The sequence below is a fragment of the Miniopterus natalensis genome, chromosome 6 (assembly GCF_054644295.1).
Source record: "Miniopterus natalensis isolate mMinNat1 chromosome 6, mMinNat1.hap1, whole genome shotgun sequence".
Lineage (NCBI taxonomy): Eukaryota > Metazoa > Chordata > Mammalia > Chiroptera > Miniopteridae > Miniopterus > Miniopterus natalensis.
In genome coordinates this window covers 78,577,891-78,601,160 of record NC_142086.1, presented here as the reverse complement: position 1 = coordinate 78,601,160, position 23,270 = coordinate 78,577,891, and positions in this window count along the sequence as shown.

The following is a 23,270-nucleotide window of genomic DNA, read 5'->3' as shown; positions in this document are numbered from 1 at the left end:
TAGAGAAGAGAGAAAATATATTTGAGTTGTGTTTTTCTGTTTTAGGTGATCCTTAGTATGCTTCCTATAATTATTGAGCCTTGGAGTTTTCCCCAAGTAAAATTAAGTATCTGTAACCTGATGCGTACTTAGATATTATAAAATCACCCGTGGTTAAAGTACACTTTGGTACAGAGTTCCGGTTGTGTATGCTGGAATTTGGGGGCCTTCTTTCCTCACATCCATGAGTCAGAGGCACACCGTCCAGCAATGAAGAATAAACTGTGTAAGGTGGCTGAGTTCATTTACTTCCTTTGATAATGTACCAGCTGCATGACCTTGAGAAGCTGCTTAAGATTTCAGAGGTCATATTTGTCTGGCAGAGGTAATGGCTACAGTTTAAATGAGCAAATATTACATTTTAAGCAGAAGCACAGACATAACCTTAATTAAGTGAATGTTGGTTTAAGTAAGGTTGACTTCAGGAAAGTTTGCTTAAGTGAGAGCCATAGATAGATGAAGCTTGGGCATAAAATAAGAAGTTCGAATTTTCTGTTATACTTCCTAATGTTTTAGAGTCCAAATTCAGAGGAAATATTTTAAATTATAAATATCGTGAATGATATTATAAAGAAATCAGTTGTTCTTCATTTCAACACATCTATAACATTAACATCTGGCACCTTTTTTTATATTAGATATAACTTTACATTTAGGCATTCTTAAAGGAACCAGAAGTACTTACTTGCTTAAATTATTCTATCATTTTTTTCAACTAAAAGTGGTTTCTAAAATTTTAATGTTATTTTTTACACTAGACACCTAACAGTTCAATCAAACATATCTTTTAGAGCTTACAGTATTCAATACAATTGCAAAAAATATTAGTATCTTGAGGTATATTTAGTCTCTTCTCTTTTACTGAATTCTTGGGGGGTTACTTTCCTAGGGGTATCTGAATACATACACAAGCCAACTGAGAATCTGCTGTACTAAAGGTGAGTTTAAGTGGAGTGTTATAGTTTATTTTTAATAGTAACATAATGCATTTCTATAACAAAAGGGAGTTAACTAACTTCCTTCTTAATGATGAATCAATATATACACAAGTTCTGCTAACTTTTTTAAATTATAGTTTTTTTTGAATTGAAGAAATTTTGCTAATTAACAGGTCTGACTCCTATTTCTATAGTTGGAAATACCAAAGCTTGGAGAATTAGAGAGATTTTCCCAGCCCAACTGTTCTAGACTCAGTTTGAGATGTGAACGCATCATCACTTTCTCTTTTTTTAACCAGTTTTGCTCCAATATTTTTACATATTCTTTCAACCTAAATAATTTATTTCCTCTAGAAAATAATGCTTAGTTTCTGCGGTTTGAGTACATTACAAGTTATCCATTGTGAAAATGGATTTAAGAAAACTCCATTCTCATCAGAATTACTTAACAAATGCAGTCTTCCAAGTCCCTTTAACATGAGCAGTCTAAACTGACATCAACCAGATTTACTGTTACTCAGAAAGGAGCAAACGCCTCGAAAATGTAAAGTGCTGCTCTCGTAGATTTTGAAAATGCTGTCTCTGCTGCCAAGAACTTTTAGATTCCAGATGATTTACTTTTGAGAGCGGCTGAAGATCGATCAGAGGGCTGAAGGAGTAGAGGTTGAGTAAAATAGAATTCAAAAAAAACTAAAAGAAACATTATAGAAAAACAAAAAGACCTGTAGTATGGAAAAAAAATTAATCATGGACAGATAAAAGAAAGAGGCTTTAAATACCAAAGGTGAGAGACTTGTTCTTTTGGATTCAAAAAAAAATAGACAAATAGAAATTATGGAACCAACTCATCTTTGCTTCACCATAGAAAACAAGTCATGCCCTGGCCGGGTAGCTCAGCTGCTTAGAGCATCATCCCAGTACCCCAAGGTTGAGGGTTTGATTCCCGGTCAGGGCACATACAAGAAGCAACCAGTGAATGCATAAATAAGTGCAAGAACAAATCAGTGTTTCTCTCTCTCACTCTCTCTCCCTCCCACTCCCAATAACTTTCTAACTTTTTAAAAATTAGCTATATCTTAAAAAGAAAACCCAAAATGTAGGCTCATCTGCATCTTTCATAATGTATAGGGTGGGACAAAAGTAGGTTTACAATTGTTCACATAAAAAAATAATACAATAATTAATAAATACTAACACAAGAATAAACTGTGTGTTTGGTGTACTCACCCCTGTAAACCTACTTTCGCCCTACCTTGCACTCGTGTGCATCACATCAGATCTCATAGCATTTACTAGAACTTAACCATATTTATTACTCCTCTTAATTGCCAAGGAAGCTGGGAAACAGTCTGTGTGACCAGAATGAAATTTTAAAAAATGGGTTTGGGTTTGATAGTTAGCTAACAATCTTTGCCACATCAGGATTGCATAAAAGTTCTTAGATATTATTTGATATCAAACTAACTGTCCATAACTATTCAATTTCAAATGATGTATGGTGGCTCTGTAATAGTTCTTGATTCAAATTCATGAAGTGTTATTATCTAGAAATGAAGAGATCTTATCACTGTTTCTTTTAAACATATAGTCAACATTAAAACAAATTATTACATTGCCCACAGAACTTTGAGCGCACACACAACGCTCCGATAAAGTCAACTGTTTCTTGATGCTGTGACATGTCCTTAAGGAAAATCACTGGATAGAATGAGAAAAATAAACTACAAATCTTACTCCATTTGCTCTTCCTGCCACTTTGTTACCAAGCCCATTCATTTTTCCAGAAAGAAAATTGATGTTCAGTATCCAGTTGCTACAGGTCTGATGAATTGTCTTATTTCCCTGAGCATTCATCAATGCTCATGTGGTATGAAGTTCCAAGTAGCTCACATGAGTGGCGAACGGAAGGGAGTGTAATATTGTTGAAAGGAGCAGAGACACTAGTGTCTAGGAACCCATTAAATAAAAATGAGAATTAATGAGAGAGCAAATTGAGATTCCCTGAAAATCACATCTCCATGATTTTGTATTAAAGCAAGAAGAGTTCACGTCAGTTACAGCTACTTCAGTAGAGAAATGGAAATCTGTTCATTTAGCAATATCAGACCAATGTGGTTGAATTTCTACCTCTTACTAGAGAAAGAGCCCTGTAGTTTCCCTTAATGTTCCAGTTGACTGAATAGTTTATCTTTTAATAAAAAATTTACTAAAATTGTCCTAAAAATCTTGTTGCATGTTGGATGCCGTAGAAGCAAAATTAGATGTAAAAAGCATACTTCGAAAAATCTGAATTATAAACTTTTACAAAATAAATTCTCCATCTGCAAAAACAAGCCAGAATAAAGTACCAAATCTAAGGGTATTCAATTTTTAACAAGTTTCTTATACAATACAATGAGATATTGGAATTATTGAAGTCTGAGACATATTTAATATTTTTCTCATTCATGAGTATATTCATAATCCTTCAATTTTTTTATTGGAATATGTAAACATAATAGTTATACAGTAATGATCTCAAGATACTTTCTTCTCTGATGGCTTCAGGACTTGGTTCTTAGACGTAATCCACTTAATTGTTTTCTATGGGTATTATGGTCCACTTGAACTTTAGCTGTTCTTTCAAGTGGATTTTTTGCCACACTTTATTGATCATTACCTGGTGGCTCTGTTTCCTATTTCACTCTCTTCTAATGTAAATTATATACATATCTCTGGTTAGTTTTTGGAAACATCTCTTATAATCACCTTTTTCTCAGTGATCCAAGAATCTCCAATGACTTCCTCTTGCCCAAAACACAAATATGTTTAAGGTCTTCATAATCCAATGTCATCAATCAATGTATTTAACAGATGTCAGACTAATTTCCTCCTTGATCCACAATCATGATGTATTCAATCCTATACTCATGTTTTTGTTCATGCCATCCAGAGAGCCAGAAATGCCCTAATTACTTTTCCCTAACACTCAAATGTCATTCGTCCTAAGTCATGGTTGAATTCACATTAACCCCTAAGGCTTCTGCTGGCCACAACCCGCGTCCATTCTCTTTGCTTCTGTTTTTTTAAGTTGTTCTCCAACAAACTTGATGCTTCGGTCCTGCTCTCAGGGACTTTATTACAGTAGCACACTATGAAATTGCCAGATATTCTTAATATTAAAAACTAGGGCATGGAAAATATTATGGTTATTTGAAAATTCATGCAAGGTGTTGGACATAGTTTAAATTCATAAGACTTTCTACAGTGCAAATTTGACAATTTCTATTCTTAGCTGAATATATCCATGAACCAATCAATTTCTGAAAATCCATTCTTTTTTTTTTTTCCTGTATACTATTAAACACCTATAACTCAAAATACTTGAGTGAATCTTGTTAGAAATAATTCCTCTTATAGGAAAAATGCTTGATTTCTTTAAGAGGTGGTGAGTTTGTAAAAGTTAACAAAGAATAGTCCAACAATGTGATTTGTAAAATTGGCAAGTATGTGGGCAGTCAATTCACAGAAAAGCAAATAAAATGATTCAGTCTTATTTTTTTGATAGCGTAATCTCAACCTTAACAAAATTATTAAAAAACAAACTGAAACTAAAATAGCATTTTTTAAGTCATGACATTTGTTAAATTTCTGTAGGTGTGGAAATATGTATGAAAGAAGCACACATTGCAGGTGTGAGTATATAGGGCATTTGCAGTACTAAAATGAACACCCCCTTACACCCTTGTACAAAAAGGCCCACCAAGAAGGGTAGTGTAGAGGATAGTTCCTGTGGCCTATCCATATCCTCTTTACATCTTTGCAAGAAGAAGGTAAGCTCATGTGAATATCTGCATTTTTTCTGAGAGTTTCTTTCCCCCCAGCTATGAGTATGCTCAGGCCCTTGCACAGAGAAATCCAAAAGTGCTAAAGAACTAAGTCTCTGTCAGCAGCCCACAGTCAACAATGGACTGGATAGAGAGTTGCCAGAGAAATATTATAGAGCTAAGGCTTGTTCTACTCTGTGTGCCAGAGTTTTCTAGCAAGGTTGAGCTCCCGTGGCCCACATTGACAAGTTTCTTAAAAATGCGTTCTTCCTTGGATTTCCTTCTTTCCCCCTGTCTCTTTACTCAATTCCTGTCCTGTGTTTCTGGAATCACTACCAAATAAACAATTTGTACCCCCAAAATTTTATCAGAATGTGTTTCAAGTAGAATCCAAACTGAGATATATATCTATATATCTATATATATATATATACATGCACACATACACACACATATATATATGATAGATGATATAGATATATATAGATAGATATAGATATATAAATATAGATGATGATATAGATATAGATATAGATATAGATATAGATATAGATATAGATATAGATGATGATATAGATATAGATATAGATATAGATATAGATGATATAGATAGATATAGATATAGATATAGATATAGATATAGATATAGATATAGATATAGATATAGATATAGATATAGATATAGATAGATATATTCTCTAACAAAGAATAAAAAGCATTTACTTGAGCAAAGGAAAGATTACAATCTGGGGCTCAGATTCAGGTAGCAACCTAAATTTTGCTTTGAAGGGAACAAAGAAAAGCAGAGTCTGTGCAGGGCAAAACCATAAGAGCTGTTCTCGTTGGGCTCCATGTAAATGAAAGATATTGGTTAGGTTGGTTGGCATTGGTTAGGCCCTTTGGGTAAATGGAGGATGATCGTTTTTGAAATGGATTGGTTCCTTTCAAGTTGAAAAACACAGATGGTTTGTCACCTTGATGAGGAAGAAGTCCCTATATGTCCATGTAACAGTCATTGACCCAGCATGTTTGCTGTTGAGCCTTGAGCAATAGGTCAGCAACTTAATCATGAGACTGAGACATGAGACATACGTAAGCCCTACTTCCTCAAGGGCCCCCCAACTCCATTTTAAGTGACTCTCTTAGCAATACTTATTCTATTTTATTTTCTCCATTATCAATACCTATTGCAACCTTGCCTAAAAAGGAAAGGATCTGGGGAAAATGCATTTATGCTTATCTATAAAGACTGGCTGAACACATTGAAGTGCATCCTATCAAAGAGTGAAGGTAAGAGTTCTCTGCACACTGATAAATGTTTTTGAAGCTATGACACTAGGTTAAAAGTATAAAATAAGAAAGCACTTAGGTATGTGTTTACATAATCATATCATATCTTGGTAAAATAAAGAGGAACTGGTAATAAATGCTATCTCTGATAACAGAACCCAGAGTCTGAGGATATAGATGAAGAGAATCAGGATCATGCTATAGACCCAGCTGTGCCTCTTAAATTTTATTGTATGTGCATTTGTACTTGTTCAAACACTGAATAAAAGAGTATAGAAAAATAGGATAGATAACTTCCTGTATTGTAGGTTGAATCTCCCCGGTTAGTACAGCCTTGAGAAAATTGACCTTCATAGAAGAGTAAATATGTATTCCAAGCCTATTGTGCTAAATCCTCTTATTCCTGAGTAACGCACAATCTGATGTTTTAAATGTAAAAGGTATTTCATACACAGAGTTCTGCATGACTGTCCATGAGAACAAAAATGAAAAATAAGAAACAAACTACCAGGATCCTCGCTTTCTAACATGGTAATTTCATATTATGAATATCTATGAAAACCTTGAAGGATTTTAAGATGTTTTCCAAGAGCAGACAGAATTGAACATGAATGTGATGAACATTCAGAAGTGCTGGAAAAGCCAGATGATTTTGGATGCAATAGGTAAAAAAAAAAAAAAATCTTATATGGAAAAGGATTCTGAAATTTGTCTATAAATTCGGAGTGTTATTTTCACATATTGTTATTTTTATATAATTATTATGCTTATGTATTCCAGTCATAAAATAAAATTATAAGCAAAGAATTATTGTAAGAAAATTAAAATTATTCCTTGCTTGAAAAAAGCAGTTATGTTATTTATTGTTTCCAATTTAAAACTACATTAGAACCTCTTCTGTAAGGTTCTTAATTGTTCTCCTTCCCCCCTACACACCTCCTTTTTTCCCATAAATTTCTGGGTGTTGTTCACTTTGTTCAATAATTAAAGATTTTTCCAAAAGACAAATGAATCTTTATCATCTGAGCCAGCTTGGCAATCTTTAAGCATATCGAACAAGAAAAAAATGTTCCCCACAAAGAGCTGTAGAATGTATTTGAAAATGAAGTTTAATGGCAATCAGCATTTATTAGACCACCGCTGTCAACAACTCTCTCACTATACAAAGCTGACAAGAGTGTATGGTGTGGAGACCTGACATGTGGTAACACAGTTTATAATCCAAGATTTCTCTATATACTTTTCATAAGTATAAAAGAAAAAGTGATTCAACTGAGTGGGAGGATATGGAGAGTAACCATTATTTTTAAAATAACAATTTTAAAGTAACAAACCATCATGAATAATCAACAGCAACTGAACACTAGCTGGAGAGCACCCTCATAACCAAGGACCTAAAGTGGAGACCACAGAGACTGGCAGGAAGTGCGGACGCCAGAGGGCTGCTGGGCTCCCACAGGCAGCAGCTGAAGGTCTGGAGGGAGATCTCAGCTGTTGGGGGGTTCCCACTGAGGACTCTGGGGCCTAAACCCCAGGCTGGGCTTCCCAGCCCAAAGCACCAGAACTGAGAGAGGGCGCATATAGCATCTGGCTGTGAAAAGCAGCAGGGTTTCTGTCTGCCAGGGAGAGGCGGCTGGAGCTGCAGGCCCCTCTTACAGAGCCGACGCAGAAAGTTTCCTGTGCAGCCCATTTACCTTGGGCTCAGGCAGAGGGAGAGCAGAGTAGACTAGAGCTGTGTGAGGAGAGTCGGGAATTCCTGGCTTGGATAGAGCTCAGAGGGCAGCCATCTATATCCCTGTGCTGAGTCATTCCCCCATATGGCAGAGGAAATCTTTCTCAAGCAGACATTTACCCTCCAAGCAGTTTTTGCTTGGGGGAAGGGAAACAATTGCCCCACTCTGCCGAAAAACCTCTCCCCCACCAAATGGAATTTCTACAGACTGAGGCCCCTTAAGGGACTGATAACAATCAGCTGACCCACCCTGAGGCTTATTAAGAGAATCAGATTAATCAGTCTGCAGGCAGAGGCAGACCTCAGGGTGCTTTGAGCCTGCCTGATCTGCTTCTGGGCCCAGGGCTTGGAAAAACAGACCTTGGTGCACATCTTGGTCCTATCCAAACATACCCAGCCCCAGCAAAAGGAACCACAAGCTGTGGAGTTTGGAAAAATTCAAACTGGGTACTCAAGGCCAGTCACAAACAGCGTCTGACATTGGCCTGCACCAGAGACCATCCAAAAGATTGGGGGTCCTAGCAGATCTACCTAATGCATAGAAACAAATTCAAACAACCAAAATGGGGAGACAAAAAAACCAGCCCCAAATGAAAGAACAAAAGAATTCTCCAGAAGAAGAGCTAAATGAAATGGAGATAAGAAATTTATCAGATATAGAGTTCAAAATACTGATCTTAAGGATGCTCAACAGCATGAGAAAAGATATGGAAATTATGAAGGAAATCAAGAATGACATAGTAGAAATAAAAATTAAAAAAAAACATTGGAAGGAATACACAGCAGATTAGGGGAAGCTGAGGATCATATCAGCGAATTAGAAGACAAGGTAGAAAAAAACAATCAGAGAACCCAAAAGAAAAAAATAATTAAAAAAAGGACAGTTTAAGGGAGCTGGGGGACACCATGAAATGTAACAATACTCACATCAAAGGAGTGCCAGAAAATCTAGAAAGTAAGCAAGGGTTTGAAGAAATAATGTCAGAAAACTTCCCTAACCTGGTCAAAGAAAAAGCCACACAAGTTCAAGACGCACAGAGTCCCAAGCAAGAAGAACCCAAAGAGCCCCTTGCCCAGACACATCATAATTAAAATACCAAAAGTTCAAGACAAAGAGAGAATCTTAAAGGCAGCAAGAGGAAAGCAATCTGTTACCTACAAAGGAGCCCCCATAAGGCTGTCAGCTGATTTCTCATCAGAAACTCTACAGGCCAGAAGGGAATGGCATAAAGTATTCAAGGTAAAGCAAAACAAGCATCTGAAACCAAGACTACTCTATCCAGCAAGGCCATCATTCAAACTAGATGGTGAAATAAAGAGCTTCCCAGATTAAAAAAAAAAAAAAAGTCTAAAGGAATTTATCACCACCAAACCAGCACTGTGAGAAATGTTAAAGGGACTGCTGTAATGAGAAGTTGAAATAGAGAGAAAGAGAAACAGGCATAAAGAAATAAAATGGCAATAGATAAGTACCTATCAATAATAACCTTAAATATAAATTGATTAAATGCTCCAATCAAAGGACATAGGGTAGCTGAATGCATAAGAAAACAATATGCAAATATATGCTGTCTACAAGAGACCCACCTCATAACAAAAGACTCACACAGGCTGGAAAAAAAGAAAAAACACAAACAAACAAACGAACAAAAACTCCTGGAGGACTTTAAAGGAGAGATTGACAGCAATACGGTCACAGTAGGGGACTAACAACCCAGACTTTACTGAATAGATCTTCCAGACAAAAAAAATCATCAAGGAAACAGTGATTCTAAATGACACTAGATCAGATGGATTTAACAGACATTTACAGAACATTTCACCCCAAAGCTGTAGAGTATGCATTCTCCTCAAGTGCACATGGGACATTCTGAAAGACAGACCACATGTTAGGACACAAAACAGGTCTATACAACTTTAAGAAGATTGAAATCATATAAAGCATCTTCTGGGACATTTACACCATGGAATACTATGCAGCTATAAAAACGAAGGATCCCTTACCCTTTAAGACAGCATGGTAGAGCCTGGAGAATATTATGCTAAGCAAAATAAGCCAGTCAGAGAAAGACAAGTATCACATGATCTTACTCATATGTGGAATCTAATGAACAAAATAAGCCAAATGAACAAAATAGATTCAAAGACATAGAAGCATGGAACAGACTGAGGAATCTCAGAGGAAAGGCAGGGGTGGGTGGGTGGAGAGAGATTAACCTAAGAATTTATATGCATATATGCATAACCCGTGGACACAGACAATAGTGTGGCGAAGGCCTGAGGGGAAGGGTATAGGGTGGATGGGATCAACAGGGGATCAACAGGAGATAATCGGGGATATTTATAATACTTTCAACAATAAAGCTAAAATTTTTAAAAAGTAACAATTATAAATTAAGCCAGATGAAATTATTTAAAGATTCTTTTTAGATCTAATCATATATTGATTCCAGTAACTATTTACATATACTTTAAAATAAGATGTTTATTCCTAATTTTGATCAAATATGCTTTTTTGATATTTTTCTAAATATGTGCAGTTAATATTAGGTGTGTCCTGGTAAAGAAGATAGAAAATACTCTTTTAATTCTATTGAATTAGAGTGAGGTAAATAGAAGGTAATACAATCAGCTAGGCATTCAGAAAACAGTTTTTAAAGAAAGACCTGCAAAGCTGAACCTGTACAATGAAAACCACCAGCTCCATATCTGACCATTTTGACTGAAGATACATTGTCATGCCCTTTCAACTTGTGCTTGTTCAAAAGAAAGATCCTCTTCTGAGAGGCCTGTTCTAATTTAGTGCATCAAAGTCTGCACCTTTAGAATACAAAAGGGGATGTTATAACTCCTCTTTAAGTTGAAAAATCATTTGTAGCTAGCAGGGAAGATGCAGTTCAAAATACAGTTGTCATGGATTTCTTCTAATAAAGAAAACTAATACAGACCATCATGAAAACACCAATGTGATTTTGACAGGGGGAAAAATCTCTAATAAATTTTCACAGTACCTCCTTTGCCAAAATGTACAAGACAGCAACAACTAAAACAAAAAAAGAAACTAAAATGTGTTAAAAACAAGTTAAAAACTTGTCTGCTGAAATAATAACCATTTTGTACAATATCTGGATATTTCCAGAGTCAGTTCCACATCATTTAAAGGGAAACTGTGATGTGTCACAAACACACAATCCATAGGGTCACTGAGGATATTTTAGTTTGATTAAATCGGGCTTGATCTTTAGTTGCAACTTCAATCCAGAACATTTATTGGTGCCACTTTGTTACGTGCTACACATTAAATATCCTTAAAAATTATTTTAAAAATAAAAATAATAGCTCATTCTTTCAGTGTAATCATAAGTGTGTGTGTGTGTGTGTGTGTGTGTGTTAGCAGGAGAGTTCTCCAGAAAAACAGAACCAATAATTATGTGTAGAGTTAATGAATGTGTTGAATAATAAAATTCAACTGAGTAAATTATAAGTCGTAATTGACTTTACTGAACAGTTCATGAATTGGACAGCATTCCATCTAGCAAGTAGAGAAAAGCTCCAAGAAACTATGTAAAATAGAAGAATTCATGGGCTCATCACATTGTAAGGTATAAAATGTTGAATTGCTGTATTGTACACATGAAACTAATATAACCAATATAAGTTTCTATACCAACAATACTTAAATATATATATATTTTAAATGTGAGTCTTTTTGGTAGAAGGTAGAAGGCATAAGAGAAGATTAGATTTAATCATCTTCCTTTGGAGGCTGGAAAAGGTCTATGTGGTAGATGTCACTCAAATTCTCATTTTGTGAATCCTGGTTCAATCATTGCACACAAGTATGGTAACATTACTGCTTTTGTTCAAAGTTGTAAAAAAATTACAGCAGACAATGTTAAACAGGCAAGGATGTCTTTATTCAAGACTATTGCAATAGGGGAGAGAGGCCACAACTAAGTCTGAACTTAATTCTGTTGAAACAAAGGATGGTAGAATTTTTTAAGGGCTGGTTCATACGAGCTAATGGAAAAGTACTTGAGGATGTGTGTGTGGGGAGGTCAATGGATGTGTTGAGAGCATTGAGTTGTTTATTGAGTTTGTGATTAGGGAAAAAAGTGAAGAAACAGAATGGAGTTACCATAGCAAATCTAACATAATTATTTAAACCATAATGGACTGAAACATGAGGGATATACTTTATTTTACTTTTATTAGCCTGAGGACTTAAACTTTTGAACTTCTTAGTTGTGCATCAATCACCTATATACATAAAACTCCTACAGTTAACCCTCTGAAGAACTTAGGAAAGAATGTTCATGTGTTCAGACCACCTGATATCTATTATCTAGAATGTCTGACATCTGGAAAATCACCATATTGGGCCAATCCAGAGGCTGAAAAATGCAGGACTGATTCTTTTCTAGAATGTACTTTTTACTGTTAGAACTCTCAACTTTCCTCTTTTCTTTGGAACACTCTGGGTGTTACGTTGGTGGTGTTCCAAGATTTGCAAATCTTAAGACTCTTGAATACAATTTTGCCACTTAATTCTAGGGAAGGCTCCTGACTCATTTGCACTCAGTTGACAACGGTGATACCAGCCAGCATCTATTACAGACAAAGGAGTCACCTTGAAAAACTTGCAATGAAACTTTAAGTAATCACCACTATTATGATCAAGAATTCTAATGGGTTCAGTTTTAGGACTAATTTGCTTCAATCTGAAATACAAGGCACTATTATTCTTAGGCTGATTTCGTCACAAGGACACAGCAGGGTGGTAGGTGATACACCTTTTGTTTCCGTGTGAAAACTCCTTGGATGATGAATAGCGTCAGCACCTTTCAAATAAGATGAGAGGCCTGTTTTAGTTTCACAATGTCTAGAAAACATTTACTTATATTTGATGGCAATAAAACTACCGACAACAAAATCAAGGAGGTTTATCAGTACTGAAGTTGTTTTGTTTCGTTTTTGTCTTCTGGCCACAGTCTTGCAGGGTCTCATAGCTGAGATCCCCTGAGTTAATCACCCCCAAAAGAGCTGAGCATCTGAATCCGGACAGGAGTGTCATCTAACACAGGTGAAGTCTTCATTTACGAATGTACTCCACTTGTCGGTGTGAATGTAAAAACATAATAATTAAGATGTTAATTTTGGTATGCTTAAGTAATTAACATGTGTTTCCAACTCAAAGTAATGTTTTGAAGTTTGAAACACTTCTAATTCACCTGTGTTTCTGAACCAAGCGTCAATCTGATGAGCTCCGAAATTGTTCGAATTGTTCCTTAGCTACATAATTTAATTGATTAGAAGATTACTCTTCTAGCGTTTATAACAGGAAAAGACTTATTAGAAAATGATACCTTGCTGATGCATAGCAGGAGACTTCAAGCTGGAAGAGAAGCTGATTGATTATAACAGTGTTGTTCGTAATACCAATAGAAAATCAGTGGTGGTCTTTGTTGCTGTTTTCATACATTTTTGGCACATTTACATTCATGGAATGTAAGAAAAGTTTGCCTAGAAGGTATGGAAAAATCACTGATTCCACATTTCCAGGCTTGCTTGTTTTTATTAATAGCTAAAATAAAAATGTATGAATATGTTCTTTTCTTTCATGGCATCTAGTAAGCAAGCATGTGTTGATTTGTATAAACTCTTATCTTTAGAATTGTTTCATTTGTGGTTCTTGCTTTCAGAAGAATTGGCATTCATTATAACAGCAGAAGCAATTTCAAATGTCAGTTCAAAATTTTACAGCTTGAAACAGCTCATCCTTCAATAATTAGGTCAATAAAACTAACTTAATTTAATTTAAACAGTGATGCTGTTTTTAAGGCCTTGTGGAGCCATTACAATTAGTAATTCATAATTAGTATTTTATTGATGTCCTAGCACCATGTTGCCGAGGATCATCAAGAAACTATGATGATTGGTGGTAATTTGATAAACTTTCAGAACCATTGCATTAATTATGTGCCTTCCAATTACATCTGAAGTTAATGAATGTATATGAAAATTGTGGAGATGAATTTAAAGGACAGCTCAATCTTAATTATAAGATAGTTTTTTCTAAAATTCTAATTATAACTATCCTAGTTATTAGATTTAGAGAAAATGAGGCTTATCCAAAATATGAAATTTGAATATTGCTCATACGCAACAATCTGTTTGCTAAAATGGTAGTGGTGGATTCAAAACAGCAGTTGATGTAATTTATGCACAATATGATGAATAAAAAAGCTATAAAAATTTTTTAGAATGAACCAAGATCAGAAAAACATTCACTAAAATTAATGTAAATGATTTCACTAACTTTGCCTCTATATTTAGTATAAAACCATGATAGAAGCTAAATCAAATTTAACTTTATTTATTTAGCTAATGAATTTTTAAAAATTACAGTAAGGAAAAAAATACATTTTCATAGATAAAAATCCCTTATGGTTTTATCTCCTTGTGGAAAATTTATTCAGTTTGGTTATGGTGATGATAATGATGATTTTTGTAATGATAATACTGATGAAAAAAGAAATATTTTTTGTTGTTATTATTACTATGATATTATTATTACTACTACAGGTGACTCTTTTGCAATGCAGGGCTCAGGGATGTTGCCCCCTGAGCAATTGAAAATTTATGTAAAATTTTGACTCCCTCAAAATTAATAGCCTGTTTATAATAGCTAACTGTTGACAGGAAGCCTTAACTAATAACAAACAACTGATTAACACATATTGTGTATGTTACATGTATCATATGTTGTATTCTTATAATAAAGTAAGTTAGAGAAAAGAAAATGTCATTAAAAATCATAAGACAGAGAAAATACAGTTACAATATTTATTTGAAAAATGTCAAGTATAAGTGGCCCTATGCAGTTCAAACCCATGTTGTTCGAAAGTCAACTACACAACACTAGAAGCCACAAATTCAATCTATGGGTCAACACAACACCAATTGTGTGACATATAAGTCAGCTTCAATGCTGAAATTATATGTAATTATTATTTTAACCTTTGCATTACCATCAAAATATTTATTTATTTCTCCTAGGTAGTAAGTGGCTTCTTTACTTCCACGAATACTTTTACTATAGTTACTCTTTCTGTAAGGCTCTCCAATTTAACAGGGTTTTGAAATGGTTCTGTGGCCTTTTAAGTGGAAATTCTTTAACATATTAAGTGTTTATATGTCACTAGAATTATTGGCACTCCCCTCATCTCTTGATGCTGCTAGAAAATTGTTGCATTTGCTTCAAGGAAAAAGCCCCATTGCCTTCCAGAGAACTGGGGGTCTTCTATCATGCTGGAAAATTTCAACCAAATGAACCCGTAAGGAAGCCTTTTTTCTTAGATAGACTTGCTTAAGAGGGCTAAGACTCTCCCCTAGCGCAATGAGGAGACTGACATATCTTTTCATTCAAAGCTATATATTCACTCCTGTATCGCTGTTTGATGAGCTTGTAGTGAGCAGGCTCATAAAGCAAGAAAGTAACGGAAACCATTTTCCTAGTGACTGGGGCTTGTGCAAAGATTGCAGTGTTACAATAGACTGAAAAGGGTTTGAATGCAAGCATTTATTATAATGCCCATAAAAGGCTAAATTATTGAGAAGTTTTGCTAATACAGTAATAGATCTGGAAGTAGCTATTTAAAAGCTATCCCTAGGGTAGAGGGGGATGGGTGAAAAAGGTGAAGGGGAGTGAGGGGTAAAAACCTCCAATTATACAAAAACAAGTGTAAGCCACACAGGTGTAATGCACAGCACAGGGAAAACCGTCAGTATTATTATAATAGCTTTGTATAGTGACAGATAGTTATTAGATTTATTGAGGCGCTCACATCGTAAGGAATATATATGTCAAATCACTGTGCTGTATACCTGAAACTAATATAATATTGTATGTCAATTATATTTTTATGGAAATTAAAATAAAAGCAATATGCATGCTTATGTAATCCAAAATGTTTATGTAATCCAAAAGCAATGTCTGTGTTTATGTAATTCAAAATACAACACCTAGAATATTCTCTTATTACCCTAATTGCTGTTTGTGAGGTAATTGTATTTGGAAGCAGTATGGCATCACGTTTACTTTTATTGTATTAAGCTAAATTTTCTTTTTGTTTTTCTTTCAACTTCAAATGCTTGGGACCCAGTTTTGATTTTTTGTATGGCTATTGTTATATTCTCTGGAGGAAAATCTTTATTAAAAGCACTAAAACAATACTATCATTTTGTAGGACTCAGAATGTTTTAAAAATGGCCAGAACAGAAATTTCAGCAGCATTTGTTTTCTGATCTTGAAATCTAGCCTCAAGATTATCACTTGGACAAAAGCCTGGGAAAAATACAAATGCCTTATGTGCAAGTGGGCCACGATTTCTCAAGCTGCTAAATTGTAGTTTGACATAATGGGTGCAGGGAGCTTCCTCGGAGGACTTGCTCCCTGGAGGAAGGCTTATTATTCAGCCCAGTGATGAAAGTGTTTGTGTCATCCTTGATGCTCGTGAAAATGCTTCCCACACAGAGTGGGAGCTTTGAAGCCTTAGCATTTCAGTCCTCCGGTTCTTATGTGTCAGTTCTGAAAACAAAATGTAGAAAAAGCTGAACAAGAAGCTCCAGAAATAGCCTGAGTCAGTAGCAAATGAACAGGCATTCTGTTGGACATATTGATTTAGTTTGTAATTTTCTTGTTGCTTGTTAAAAACCAGAATGTACTTAGAACCTTCGTCTCTGTACAGCCTAATATGCCATTGATCTTTTCGCATAAAAGCGTTTGTTGGGAATATCTGTCCACTTGAGCTTTTACACGGGGCAGTTGGTTCCAAATGCAAAGCTTAATCGAGATGTATGCATCGTTTTATTGAACGGATACACGAATGAAGGAAAGGCAATGAATAGGAAATCATTCCCACCAAATTTCCAGGATCATGCCATGCAGATGCAAGTCTGACAGAGGTGAGTTGGAAACTGCTGCTTGTAAACCCAGCCATGTTCAATGAGGATAATACAGGTCTTCTCATTCATAGCTTCTGAAATTTCCCCATTAATGGTTAGTACTCTTGCTATAAAGACTCCCTAGTTCATTTGTGTTGCTTAAATATGGTATTTATTTTTTAAATCAGGTACAGGAATGGAACAAAGGAAGCCAAAGAAATCCTGCAGAAAATAAACACTATACAGGAATTGTTATTTTCATCCATAAATGAAAACATTTCCTGAGTGAACACTGTGTACGCTATATGTTTGGGTTTGATGAGAATAGAGAGAGAGTGAGAGTATAAAGATGGAGAAAATATGCCCTTAGCTGCAATAACCTAAACAACACATTTAAATAACTATTAAAAATTCAAATAGGAGATTTAAATTGGAAAAGAGTATAATAAATGCAACAAGGATATATGAGGTTACAATTATAATCATAATTAAGAGAACTGCTAAGACAAATAAGCATAAAGTGCTCAGAAAAGGCCTGTGAGCAAGGACACAGACACTGAGTAAGAAGTGACAGGAAGAAGGAGGTTCCGGGAGATGCAAGAGTTCAGGCAAATGGAACATTGTACACTAGAATGTAGAGAAAAAAATAAGAAGAAATGTTCGGGAAACCTTTACTATATACCTTGGCTAGAAAGAATCATTCCAGAAGCATTGGGAAATTAATAGTTGGGTAGTTATGTTACTGCAGTGTGTGAGATCTCTGTGATAATACAGAGAGAGAGAGAGAGAGAGAGAGAGAGAGAGAGAGAGAGAGAATGAGAGAGAGAATAGCAATACTCTTCCCAGACATGCTGGGCCTTTGCTCAAAATAATGTCCTATGATTACTTGGACTATCTTTTTTTTTTCAAGAATAGCTTTCATGAGTCATCTTTATTCTGGGCAAAACTCATTGCAGAGTTGAGTAAAAAGTATTACTTCCAATGAGCTGAAAGCTATACCTCTACTTGTGCATCTTTCATTCTTCACTTTTAACATCTGGAAAAAAACCAACAGAATTTGTTGGATCGATAACACTCCATACCCTTCCACTTTTCAAACACATTGAGCACCGTCTGAGCAAAGCCTCGTAGATGTCCACTGTCTTAGGAGGCATACAGAAGACAGGGCATGGTTTCTGTCTATCTCTGTAAACTTCAAATTAACTCTCAAATGAGGCATTGTTTTTATGTTTTAAATAATTTAAACACTAAGTGAATGGCTTTACTTATATTTGATAAGTTAATTCTCAGGAAATTTGTATATTTAAGTAGTTAGATTTAACACTCTAATTAAAGACCTAGAACTTGAATAAATTTGAACTGAGACATTACAAATTTCTCATAGCTACCCAGTAAACACTTTTTAAAGATTATGCAAATCCATAAATTTCAGTTTTTTTCTATAATTCATGTTAGAGAGCTATTAACAGTACATCCAAAAGATGAATACTTCTGGATATTTTAAGAAATGACCTCATTGTAAAAGTAACATGTATCGGAAATCAAATATTTTCTCCTATGTCAAATGTTTACAAAAATCTGAAAGATTATGAGACTATGAGTTTTCACTGAACTGATATTCTTACAGAATTATATTAAAAGATCTCTGCTGACAAGGATAACTGACTATATATCTCTGTGGGTGTCCAACATTTGTAGCTCCTTGCATTGGGAACAAACAAACAAAACCTTAAGAGCAAAGCAATCTTAGTGGTTTTGTTTTTGTTTTTGTTTTTTAGGTTGTAACCTGAATCCACATCAAATAGAGAATATGTGCTACAGATTTAATGTGAACATGTCTATACAATTTACTCAGTCTAATTGATCATAGCCAGTCTCCATGGGTCTTCGGCCAGAAAGAAAAGTAACTAGTCTAGCACTGTTACTGCTGAGGCAAGTATTCAACTGTATAAATGGACCAAACTTTACACTTAGCACTTGTAACTCACCAACATTCACAAATTACCAATGTGGATTCCATCCACCCCCCCACCAGGTAGACTGCTGAGGCTGAGGAAGGGTTCAGCGTGCCAGAGATGGGGGTGCGCCTGGGACGGTGTGTTCTGAGCACACCTGGGGCATCAGTGTATCCAGAATGGGCAGTGTCTCTGGGAGCTCTCTCTACCCAGCCTCAATGGTGCGTGTTGTTCAGAGGATGAGAAATATCTTTAAGTTTTCCCTCCACCTTGTTCTACACCTGGAGACAATTCCCCTTTTTATGCTTGGGTCTGACTGACCATGCCCTGAATGTGTGTGAATAATACGGAACAAAGTCGTCAGGGTACTTCATCCCTAAGTACTCAAGCATAATTTTTCCTGGTGCAAGAAGCTGCTTTTACAAAAAGAACATTAGTACCGACCTTACCATTTAACGTTATGCAGAATCTATAGCCAATTTTCCCCAATTTTTTCAAAATGCCTTTTATGTATTTTTCTACTTTCTCCCATAAAAATTCAATCCAGGTCCTTGCATTGAATTTATCTGCCACCTTTTACAAAATTAATTCATTTTTAATTAAAGTACAGTTGACATACAATATTATATTAGTTTCATGTGTAAGGCATAGCAATTTGACATTTATATATCTTACTAGGTCATTACCATATTAAGCCTAGTAACCACCTGACACCATACATAGCTATTAAAATATTATTGACTAAACTCCCTATACTGTACATTATTACATCACTGTGACAGCTACTTTACAACTGGGAGTTTGTGCCTCCGACTCCCCTTCACCTTTTTCACCCATCCCCCACTTCCACACCCTCTGACACCCGTCAGTTTGTTCTCTGTATCTATGAGTCTGTTTCTGTTTTCTGCCATCAGTATATATCTTCATCAATAAATCACTGCACCTCACCTGAGCCAGGATATTTTAGCACATTTTTTTTTTTAAATCAATTTTTTTTATATTGACAGAGTCCCTGCCAAAAAGTATTTGCCCAGCACTATGCATATCCTATGGCTGTCGCTGCACCCTGATCATGTATTTTTTGTTCTGATGATAAACCGTTTTCATTGAGACACAATTTGAGTTTTTTGTTTCTTGCAGTCAAAGTATATCAAACAATAAACCAATATTGTTTAAATTAGGGTATCACAGATGATTTAACTCTCAATCTTGCTGATATGAAAATTCAATCAAGGATCAAGGATAAACTGCTTTTGTTTTGTTTTGTTTTTTTGGTTTTGATTTCCTTTTTCTCTATAGCAGAAGATATAATAATTTTTCCATGAATAGATTTATGGTATTAACGTAGACCCCTAACCTACAGAATCCTGGTCAAATGTAGTAATTGGTATTTGTGATGTCAACTAGGCACTTGGAGGGATTGTGGATCTATTTATAAATCAACTCAGACATTTGAAAAAATAAACCTTTTATTCAGCCAAGGCATTGCATCTTAATTTCTTAAAATTGCCTGCTAGTATATTAAAATCAATACCACATAATTTAGACAGTACAGGGTGGGGCAAAGTAGGTTTACACTTGTGAGTATGTAAAACAAAAAGTTTCTTCTTTTATTGTTATTTATTAATTATTGTATTGTTTTCCATACGGACAACTGTAAAACTACTTTTGCCCCACCCTGTATATTTCTGTCAAATCCTAAGGACAATGAGGCCCTTAGGGTTAGGCCATCATTATATCAAAGTCGAGTGAGGGATAGAAAAGTCAAATTCTTAAAAATTCTTTCCTTTCAAGTTGTATTTCTAAATATTAGATTTGTCCTTAAACCATATAAGTTAGAAATAATGAAAATATTTCTTTCAAGATCACACTTATCATGGTTTAGCTCTTTTTGTTGTTGCCCATAATAATACAAGCAGGTTTTAAAAAATGCAATTGGACAAAATATGTTAATGGGGTTTCTGAACTTTGCATGGAAATTCACAGGTTCTCTGGGTTAAGTGCTTTACACTGAGCCAAAATTGAAATAAAATGATCCTCAGGAAATTGTTTTCTTCAGATTTGTTTACCTATTTATATAAAACAACATACTTTGTAGACATTAAATCATCTTATGAAACTCACAGAGGTATGGTAAACATATTTTCAGTATATGGATGCTTGATGAAAGACTTGGAAGTTCATTGTGTGTTTACACGTGTATATCACATAATATACTACTGTATACACAAGTAAATATAAAAGCGAACAAAATAAAAATGTGAAAGGATCTGGTCAAACGAAATATGCTTACTTCAAATTATTTGACTTTATTAATGTAAAAAACATACCCTTGTAAATGAATTTCTAAATTATAATATTATTAATTAGCTAATTAATGAATGAATGATAATCTGTTTTTCTGAGAACAATATGTTTAAGTTTGCTTTATTACCACCAGAATTTTTTAAATTGGTTTAAGAATTTATATAAAACAACATACAGAATATATAAAATCAGTTTCTAAACTCATATTATTTGGGTATATTGTCTCAATAATTGTAATAATTTTTAAAACGATGTCATATACAAAGGAAAATAAACAATTTACTGCTGGATGCCCATGGTAAAGCAAGACATTCATTTTTAAACTATAAAAAAATGAACCAAGGGTTTATTTGTAATTTAACTATGAAATTTCCATCTTTCCTAAAGTGCATCAGTTATTCTTAATAGTTAATTGCACCCATTATTTTACTATTTCGTATTCAAATTTAACATCTATATTTATATGTGTGTCATAAATACATGCATAATACATTGAATCTTGAAATACAAGAATTCTCAGCAGGCTGTAAAATATGGTTTTTAAATGCTTACTTTTTATAAATGAGAATTTTAATGTGATACATTTACCACAGGCATTATTTCAATACTAAAATACATACAATAAAATTTTTCAAATTATTGTTTGAAAATTATCTTTCCATAGTATGTCTTCCTAAGGTATTTCTTCTTCACTTATTGTTAAAGTATTACTTATAGATTGAACAAAAACTTTAAAAAAATTGCTACTTATCATAACTCTGAAAACCCTTTGTCATCATAATTGAAGTTAGCAAATATGAAAAGAAGATTTTCTAAAAAAACTTACTCATATTAAGATTTGACACATTTTAAATGCTCCCTCACCAACATCCCCAACTTCCAGGCTCAAAACTGATTCTTTCACAGTCATGTGACTGCCAGTATTGTTTCTAATCTATATTCCAATTGATTAATAATTGTTCATCAGCACTTGATTAGTTTGTTTATTTATTGACTTGGCCAAGTATTCCTCATCTTACTTGTGAAATGTCTAGAGATCATTTATACAGTTTTTAATTATTAAAGAACTTATAGTTAATCTAAAATGCACTTGTACTGTGTCAACTTCCAGTTTATATTTAATTTTCTGAAAATTAGATCTAAATTATATATCACTAAAATTTATTCAGTAACTCTACTAGAGCTTATCTTCATCCTAAATATGTATGATATTTCTAATTTATTTGGAAAATATTTAATCAGCCCTCCATTATTGCTATTTTGAGCTAGGCACTGTGCTAAGCAAAGGAGGGTAATATAGGGATTTATTCATTGTGAGGTCATAATCTAGTGAGGAAGACCATATGTTTAGGCACAGAAAAAAATAACAACACAAGTCATCAGCATAGTCTCTCCTTAGAACTTATTTGAATAGTATTTTAGAAAGTCAGTGCTGTGAGCTTATAATGAATGAATGCATTGAAATAATCAAAAATGTTCTCTGAAAAGGAAGATTGAGAATGGCCTTTAAACGTGGAATGAGAGTGGAGAAGTACAGAGGAAGAGAGAAAACATTCTTCATGGACAGACGTCAGGATGAGGGACCAGACATGGAAATTCAGATGGTAGATTGTGGGGACAGTGAATAGACCTGAAAAAAGTGTGTCACTGCTGGTAGTGAGAGGCCAGGTTGAAGATGGGAAGGCCTGGGGGTGGGGCAGATGTGGGGTGGAGGGGGTCAGTGCGGGAGGTGGGGAAGAAGGAACATCTGTAATACTTTCAACAAGAAAGATAAATTTTTTAAAACAATGAGTCAAAAGTTTTAACTTGTAGATTCTATAATGAGAATCTTGTTTAGAGATGAACTATTTCAAAACCTTGAAATGCTCAAGCTTTCCTGCCACACAGGTGCCTCATGGGATATGGTAGCAACAAAATTCGGTTCAGAGAGATGTTATTAAAGAAGCAAATTAATACTAATGAAGCAAAGATGAGGTACATATCATATTGGCTTGCCTGCATGTTTCCCTTAAGGGTATCAAGCTCTAAATTTTAACTTCTCTTTCTGTTAGATTTTTCCCTTCTGTACCTATAGTCCATTTTCTACATGACGTCACTCCCCAGAAGTCACTCCTCTTCATATTGTGTCACTTCCCACAAGCCATCTCCTCTCAGAGACCATGGACTCAAGGCTGTGTATTACCAGACTTTCCTGAACATTCTGGACAGTAGTGGAGTTTCACAAAAGAGTTTTCAAAGCAACAATCTAATATTAAAT